This window comes from Mus pahari, chromosome 14, assembly GCF_900095145.1.
Source record: "Mus pahari chromosome 14, PAHARI_EIJ_v1.1, whole genome shotgun sequence".
NCBI classification, from domain to species: domain Eukaryota; kingdom Metazoa; phylum Chordata; class Mammalia; order Rodentia; family Muridae; genus Mus; species Mus pahari.
The window spans coordinates 48,608,265-48,615,919 of NC_034603.1; the positions used below are offsets into that span (position 1 = coordinate 48,608,265).

Consider the following 7,655-nt stretch of genomic DNA (forward strand, 5'->3'; position numbering starts at 1 on the left):
CCCTGGCTGTCCTGGAACTCACTTGGTAGACCAGGCTGGCCTCGAACTCAGAAATCCACCTGCCTCTGCCTCCCGAGTGCTGGGATTAAAGGCCTGCGCTACCAGGCCCGGCTGAAACAGGTTTTTAAGTACAATCACTTAACCTGTCTTCAGAGCCTCTCGTGTGCTTCATTCACTCATAAGTCAAGGAAATAAACAGAACGCTATCCTGGCTCTTGTTCAGCCAGTACACCTCAAATTATAGTGGTCACTCGCGTAGGGTTATGCTCAAGTAGAGAGACACAAGGAACCGGGTTGGAGGCTTGAATGCTCTCCGCAAACTTCGTAACGCTAGGCTGATTTTGAGTGAATGGAAATGGGTTTGGCATCAAGTGAGGAAAGATTACTATGGGAAGAAGGCAGTAACCTAGCCTTCCAGAAGTCAAGGGGTGAGGTGAGCTTGGTTGGGGCTTGTGTAGGACGCATCGATAACTGGCGACTTGGGCCCCATCCAAAGAGACTCGTGTCATTGGCTGGTGGGCGGGGCCCAGGAGTCAGTATCCTGTATCCACGGAGGACAGGAAGGTACGGTGAGAAAGGCTTCTGGAGACCGTGAACCTGGAGGAAGTCGGTAGAGGATCTAAGGCTGTGAGCTTGCACTGCAGAACCAGGAAAGAAGAGCGGAGAGCCGAACAGAGAAATAAAGAACCACTGAGCCTGTGGTGGGACCCAGTTTGCCCTCCTAACTGTCTCCTTTGAGCTGTTGTTGCTTCCAATGCCCGTTTAAAAGTGAAAGTCAATAGGGAAATAACAAAACATATCATAAAATAAAATACGCTGAAAGAATACTCAATAAAAAGAAGCGATGATACAGTAAAAAACAGACGGCCGGTGCAGTAAAACCTGGAAAGAAAAAACCTTGGGCTGACAGAATCACCACCAAGGGCCAGGAGATAAAAACACTGCTAGGGTGAGCGCATGCTTTCAGCCTGATGGGCGTGTCCCTGCTCTGCGCAGCCTCAGCTTCACGTCTCTGCATTCTACAGAGGAGGAAAATAAGCTTTGGGGAGATGTAGTATGTGGCTGTAGCTGAGAGTGACCAGGACAGGGTAATGTCTCCACTTCCTTGATGAGGAAATGGAGGCTGTCAAGACTAACCAGCTGCTCAGGACAGGAGCAGGACTTTGGATTCGTTTTCCATTGTTCTGGGTTTTCAAAGTGTTTTTTCAGCGTGCTCGTGCGGGCGCACGCGCGTGTGCGAGTGTGTGTGTGTGTGTGTGTGTGTGTGTGTGTGTGTGTGCAGTGTGTATAGAAGGGTCAGAAGACAACCTCAGGGGTTCCTTTGAGACAGGGTCTCTGCTGATTCCCGCCATATGCTGCAGACTCCATGACCTTTGAGTAGCTGGGAATTCTCTGGTTCTAGTTCCCATCACTCTATAGGAGTTCAGGGTTATAGATGCCAGTGCTTGCGCTGGGATCATAGATGCCTGTGTTACATGATCAGCTTTAATGTGAGTTCTGGGAGTTTGAACTCAGATCCACATGCTTAGGGGCAGGCACTTTAAACCACTGAACCATTTCCCTAGCCCTAGGCTCTAGGTTTTTGAACTTAAAAGTTCTGAGCTCCTTCTGCTGAGTAAACGTTCAAGCTTGGATGCCTAGTAGCATCACCTGGTGAGCATTTAAAAAATACTTTTACAATTAGACATTTCTATGAGCAGCTATCTGAAAAAAAAAAAAAAAACTTGCTGGAAAAAAAAGCTTGCCGGGCAGTGGTGGCACACACCTTTAATCCCAGCACTTGGGAGGCAGAAGCAGGCGGATTTCTGAGTTCAAGGCCAGCCTGGTCTACAGAGTGAGTTCTAGGACAGCCAGGACTATACAGAGAAACTGTATCAAAAAAGAAAAGAAAAGAAAAAAAAAAGCTCATTGTCACTAGTTAGCAGGGAAGTGCAATATAAAAATCTCGGTGAAACCTCTAACATATCTGGTTGAGTTTTATCAACCACAACAAACATTGATGATGGGGAAAACTGAGAACACACAGTGACGTGCCTGGAGGATACTATGTTGATGGAGATAAGCCAGTCCACATGCTCAAGACTCCTAGAGGAATCCGATTCAGAGAGCCCAAGAGTGGAATGGGCCTGAGGGAGGGGCAGTCTGGGAGTTACCAGGTAACAGGCATTAGGATTCAGTCAAGCAAGACGACTGACTGTGCAAATCTGTACTATACAGAGGCGCGCTGGTAATGTATTGCGCATTTACAATCGTGAGGGGACAGATTTCCTACTTTAAGTATTCTCATGGCCTTTTAAAAACTTGACTTATGGACTGAGCAGGCTGTATTTCTATATCTACAACTATAATATAAACAGTTAAATAAAAAGTGGCCATGAATTTGAGAGAGGGCAAAAGGGGGTACATGGGAGGGGGGGGGAAAGGCAAGAGGAAAAGGACATCATTATATTTTACCTTCAAAAAATAAAAAGTATTTGAGAACTAAGCTTAAGTTGTCATCACTACTTAGCTACTGTATTTATTCTGAGGTATACAGCTGTGTGTGTATCTATGCATCTGTCAGTCATTTATTATTATAATTTAAAAAAAAACACTGGTGGGGCTGGGGAAATGGCTCAGTGGTAAGAGCACTGACTGCTCTACCCAGAGGACCAGGGTTCCACTCCCAGCACTGACATGGCACCCCCCCTCCCCAGTCATCTGGAACTCCAGTTCCAGGACATCCAACACCTTCTGGCCTTTGTGGGCACTTCACAAATGTGGGGTACAGACATATATGCAGGCCCAATACCCGCACACATAAATTTAAAAAAAAGAAAGAAAGAAACATGGTGATGGTGGTGGTGGGGGGTGGGCAAGTTCAGTGCTAACACAGTTAGTCTGGGTTGGCCCAGGAAGATGAGGTAACCTTGGAACAGCTAAACACTTGTGACTTCTCTGTGTTTTCGTAGTGATTGCTACCATCTACTGAGCTACCAGCCCCCCAAGTCCTAAGCCTTTTATAAACAGTAAAATTTCATGTAATACGTTCCGTGTAAGGCAAGGATTATCACCTCCGCTTGGGAACTGAGGAAAGAATAGGTTTAAGCTCTTTTCTCTGGTAGGCACTGCTGCCCATGTGGGAGTGAGAACTATAATGCAGGGTTAATAATGCCCTGTGGGCAGGTGCTCCATGGGGCACATGGATGTCACAAGCTGTTCCTTTCACTTCTCTACTCTCAGGCTTTAGGGACAATGGTGTAACGGCCCTGGGTCTATGTACACTGCACAGTTGTCATCTAGACAGAGGAGAGAGGTGGTCTGTGGCTCAGCATTAAGGAAGAATTTTTTTTTTTTTTAAAAAGAGAGTTCAATGGATGAGAATGAATTGGCAGGAGGCAACGGGTCCATACAGTTGTGTTTGGGAAGCTATGTCTGTCGGGAGGGCAGAATCATCCTTTGAAGTACTGTGTGTATGTGTGTGTGTGTGTGTGTGTGTATACATGTGGGTATGTGAGATAGATGTGTGTATGACAAGTTTGTGTGTGTGAATGTGTGTGGTGTGTGATGTGGTGTGTATGGTGTGTATATAGTGTGTGGTATGTGTGTGTATGAATGCATGTGAGTGTATGAGATGGGTGTGTATATGTGGTTGTGGTGTGGTGTGTGATGTGGTGTGTATGTATGTTTACAGTGTGTGTTGTGGCATGTGTTGTGGTATGTATGGTGTATGTATACAGTGTGTGGTATGTATGTGATGTGGTATGTATGTGTGTTATGTGGTGGTGGTGGTGTGTGTATGTGTGTGTGTACGCAGAGGTGGCCAGGAAGGGCTGAGATTGGATACCTTCGACATGGGCTGGGGTGGTATAACACAGTTGGTATAGTGTTTACCTACCATACATGAAGTTCTGAGTTTCTTTCTCAAGCACAGCATAAATCTGGCATGGTGGCACATTCCTGTAATTGATCACCTTGGGAGGTAGGGGAAGATCAGAAGTTCAAGTTGTCCTTGGATAAATAGTGATTTGAGGTCAGAATGAACGGCGTAAGATTCTGAAAAACAAAACAAAAATGGAGAAATAGATGCCTCTAAAATGCTCCTGCATCATATGACCAAAGGGCACAGGTGATCTCGTCCAAGTTCTGTGAGTGAAAGCTAGCTCTGGAAGATGAGCTCACAGAGCCAGGGGGTTCTAGAAGGGCTGAGGTCGATCTGGAGTCTGATTTCTCCCGTGTTCTCTCAATGCCTCGTGCTGGGACACTGGCACGATTACAAAGGGTGTCCTGAGCTGTATCAGGACTTGGAGCCACAGCCACCGCTGTCATCGTCACCACTGGTTCAGCTCTGGTAGGGAGGGAGGACTCCTGATCTGTGACCCCCTCTCTCTGAGCCCTGGTGCTGTTAGCTAGAGGGGCTAGGGAATAGCAAAGTAGTGATCAGAGATGGAGGGAGGGGTGGATTCTGTTCTAGGACAGCGACTGGAGTAGGGAGAGAGGGAGGAAGGAAGGGAGGAAGGAGGGAGGGAGGGAGAGAGGAGAGGAAGAGAGGGAGAGAGAAGTGGGGAAGAGGGAGTGGGACAGAGAGAATAAATATGAATAAGAGCATTTGCTGGCAGGTCTCTGGTCTCTGTTTTACCACCAGATCCATTTCCTTAAACCTTTGGACCTGCTGTGAACTGCCCTGGATAAAGTTATCGTGAAGTCTCTTTACTCTGAAAAATACCATACTATCACAAACACTCACTGGGTAGCAGTGAACTTGGTTTCCTCATCTATACATGGAGTATATTAATCCCAGCTCTTTGAATGGTTAAGAGGATTAGATGAGCTTAAGTTAGGAAACACTCACAAAGTGCCCAGTCCTACGGCGTTGAAGGACTCGGCAAAGGTAGTAATTATCTCCCTCCTGGTACTCTGAGAAGGGTTCACACTCTGTGGCCACGACTTCAGTGTACTCGAGTTTAAGAAGTATCCGTGGAGCAACCTCTCTACCCCAGCGGCTTTGTTTGCCTTTCAAGATATGAAGATAAATAGGACCAGGCCACTGTTCTGTGGAAGGTCACCTTGGCTGGGGGCAGGGGGCTGATATATATTATAATCCAGTAAAGAGACAAAGTTACTCTACCTGTCTGGAGAGATGGTCCCTGCCAGGGGAGCCTCACTGGGGACTCACCTTGGATGATCCCTGAGGCATCAATAGGAGCTGTCTGTGCAGAGGAAAGGGAACTAAAATTTCTACACAGTAGGCATCTCCAGAAGAGTGACCAATGTAGTGTCCCAGAATGGAAGGTGTAAGTGAGAGACAAGCTGGCTTTCCTGGGTCATAAAGGAGCCTCTGGACCGTGGTGGGGATCAGCGGAGGGGGTGCTGTTAGAGAGTGCTACAGGACCAGGTTTTGCCTGTCAATTCATCCTGGTGCATGTGATATATGCATGTAGGAGAGTTTGGAAGCGGTCAAGACTAAACACAAGGAAATGGTAAGGGAAGGCGTGGTGGTGGTTTGAACTTAAGGAAAGATTGTGCTCTTGGAGGGAAGGATCATCAGGACCTTGGCATTAATTGGCTCTGGGTGGGTGGAGGGTGTAGGCTGGAGAAGTCAAGGACAGCATCCGTGTTCCTATCATCTTTGAGTAAGCAGGTGCTCAGGGGTGTGGAGGGAAGCCAGAATAAAGAAGGGCAGAGTTTGGCGGGAACATTAGCTCTTAGTTGAGTTTAGTTTGAGGTGACTGTGGGGGTAGGAATTGACAAGAGGTGTCCGGGGTTCAACTCCTTTTTCAGGAAAAGATGCTACAAGAGGCCCTTACCCTGCATTTGCTGTTAACAGCAGGGGCATCCTAGGCCTCCCTGATGTGGAAGAGGAGGGTTCAAGGTAGAGGCTGGAAAACATCTCCACATTTAAGACTGGGTCAGAATTGGGTTATGCAGTGCAGGAAAAGTAGTCAGAGAGGAGGGAGCCTGGACGAGGGGAGTCCTGTGGGGACCAGCAAAACCCTGATTTCAACAGGGATGCGACTGGCAGGAGGAATGGCCCCAAGGTCTGTCACCAGAGGTCTCAGGTGGGTGGTAGGGAAACCTTGTGACTCCAGATTAGCAAACAAAGGAGAGCCAGGTATACCGGTGCATACCTGTAACCCCAGCAACTCATGAAGCCAAGACTGGAAGATTATTAAGTCAGCTCGGGCAATTGGCAAGATCTTGTCTCAAAATAAAATGGACACGGGGACCAAAGGATCGGTGGTGTAGGGCCGTGGTGGAGCTCTTTCTCAGCCTGTGAAAGACCTGGGATTTGATCTCCAAAACTAGGGAAGAGAAAAAGAAAACAAACAAACAAAAAAAGAAACAAAACAAAAAGAAGAGAAGACAAGATGGAGGACCAGGGAATCAGAGGTGATTTTCCTCTCAGAAATTTGGATGAGAAGATCAGAAAAGGGAGGCCAGTATAGACAAGGATAAGAAACAAGGAAAGATATTCTAGAAGCAGGGGCTCTAAGCCTGAGAATCTGCCTGGAGTGAGGAGGAGCAGATAGAGATGAGGGTCGTGGATGCTGGGAAAGAAGGCATGCCTGACAGCAAGGCTGGGAAGGGAAGAACTGAGCTCAGAGGAAAGAGGGATGAGGTGGATGTGTTACTGAATCCAGGTTGGGAAGCCTGTCTGTCACATGGAAAGCCAGTGTCCCAGAGAGGCCTATAAAGAAAAGCAACCTGGAAGGAGACAGGCCAACATCTCCAGAAACCCCTGTGAGAATTCCAGAGGACGGGAATATTCATGAAGGTTGGGGGTACATTCAGAAATAAGCATTTCCCCAGGAGTGTGAGCCAGGCAGTCCTAATGTCTTAACACTGACCAAGAACAATGATCTAGTGGGTGTGTGTGTGTGGGGGGTGGGCTCCTCTTATCTTTGAGGCATGAAGATCACACCCCGGGAATGGGAGAGAAAGCCGGAAATAAAGCAAAATGCCACCACTAACGGCAGCAGCTACAGCCTGACCTTGTCCTTGCTCCAGAGGACTGGAGATAGATGGAGTGTGGGAAGCTCCTGACAAGTTTGAAGGTGGGATGGGGCTGAGGCAGGAAGAAGGAAACAAACAAACAAACCTGCTTTCCTTGGACCATAAGGGTGACGTCACCTGAGAACCAAGAAGCGGGATAGTGAAGGGGAGCAAAGAGGGTTCTGAAGCCCTTTTGATGGAGCCAAGAGAAAGACGATCAAAGACAAGCATTAGCATGGGTTCTAGTTCACCAGAGAAACAACGGCAAGTCTGCCTTTAATGCGGAGAGCCAATAGCCTTCCACTCATTTTCTCTTTTATTCTTTCAATCATCTCCTAAAGCAAGTACTATTAATTCCCAGCCACCTTATACATGAAGAAAAAGAGGCGAGGAGAATGTCTTACACCTGAGACCTAGGAAGGAGCAGAGGTGGATGTTAAACCCGTGTGTAGAACTATGCCTTAGTCATCCTCCACATGTAGGGTGGGAGGTTGGAAAACAAGAACACCCATGCATGTTTTCCTTTAACGTTTTTGATGAACAGAGCGTGAGCGTCCCAAGTAGGAAGTTTCTTTCCAGCATTTTTATACATGCTTAGTTTGTGTTGATCTTCCCCTTTCACCTCTATTATTTCCCCCTCCCCTCCTCATTTTTTTTTTTTTTTTTTTAGACAGGGTTTCTCT

The 7,655-nt window shown here is 47.2% G+C and overlaps 1 protein-coding gene across 2 annotated transcripts in view; it reads left to right on the forward strand.

Moving 5' to 3' along the window:
* Positions 1-4,177: 4,177 nt before the first annotated feature.
* Positions 4,178-7,655, forward strand: part of Spaca3 (sperm acrosome associated 3) — an 8,785-nt gene continuing 5,307 nt past the window's right edge. The window contains exon 1 of one of the 2 annotated variants that reach the window (XM_029546563.1): positions 4,178-4,330. The gene's annotated coding sequence lies outside the window, so the exon portion shown is untranslated. The remainder of the gene's footprint in view (positions 4,331-7,655) is intronic. The other variant, XM_021213866.1, reaches the window with a different exon arrangement.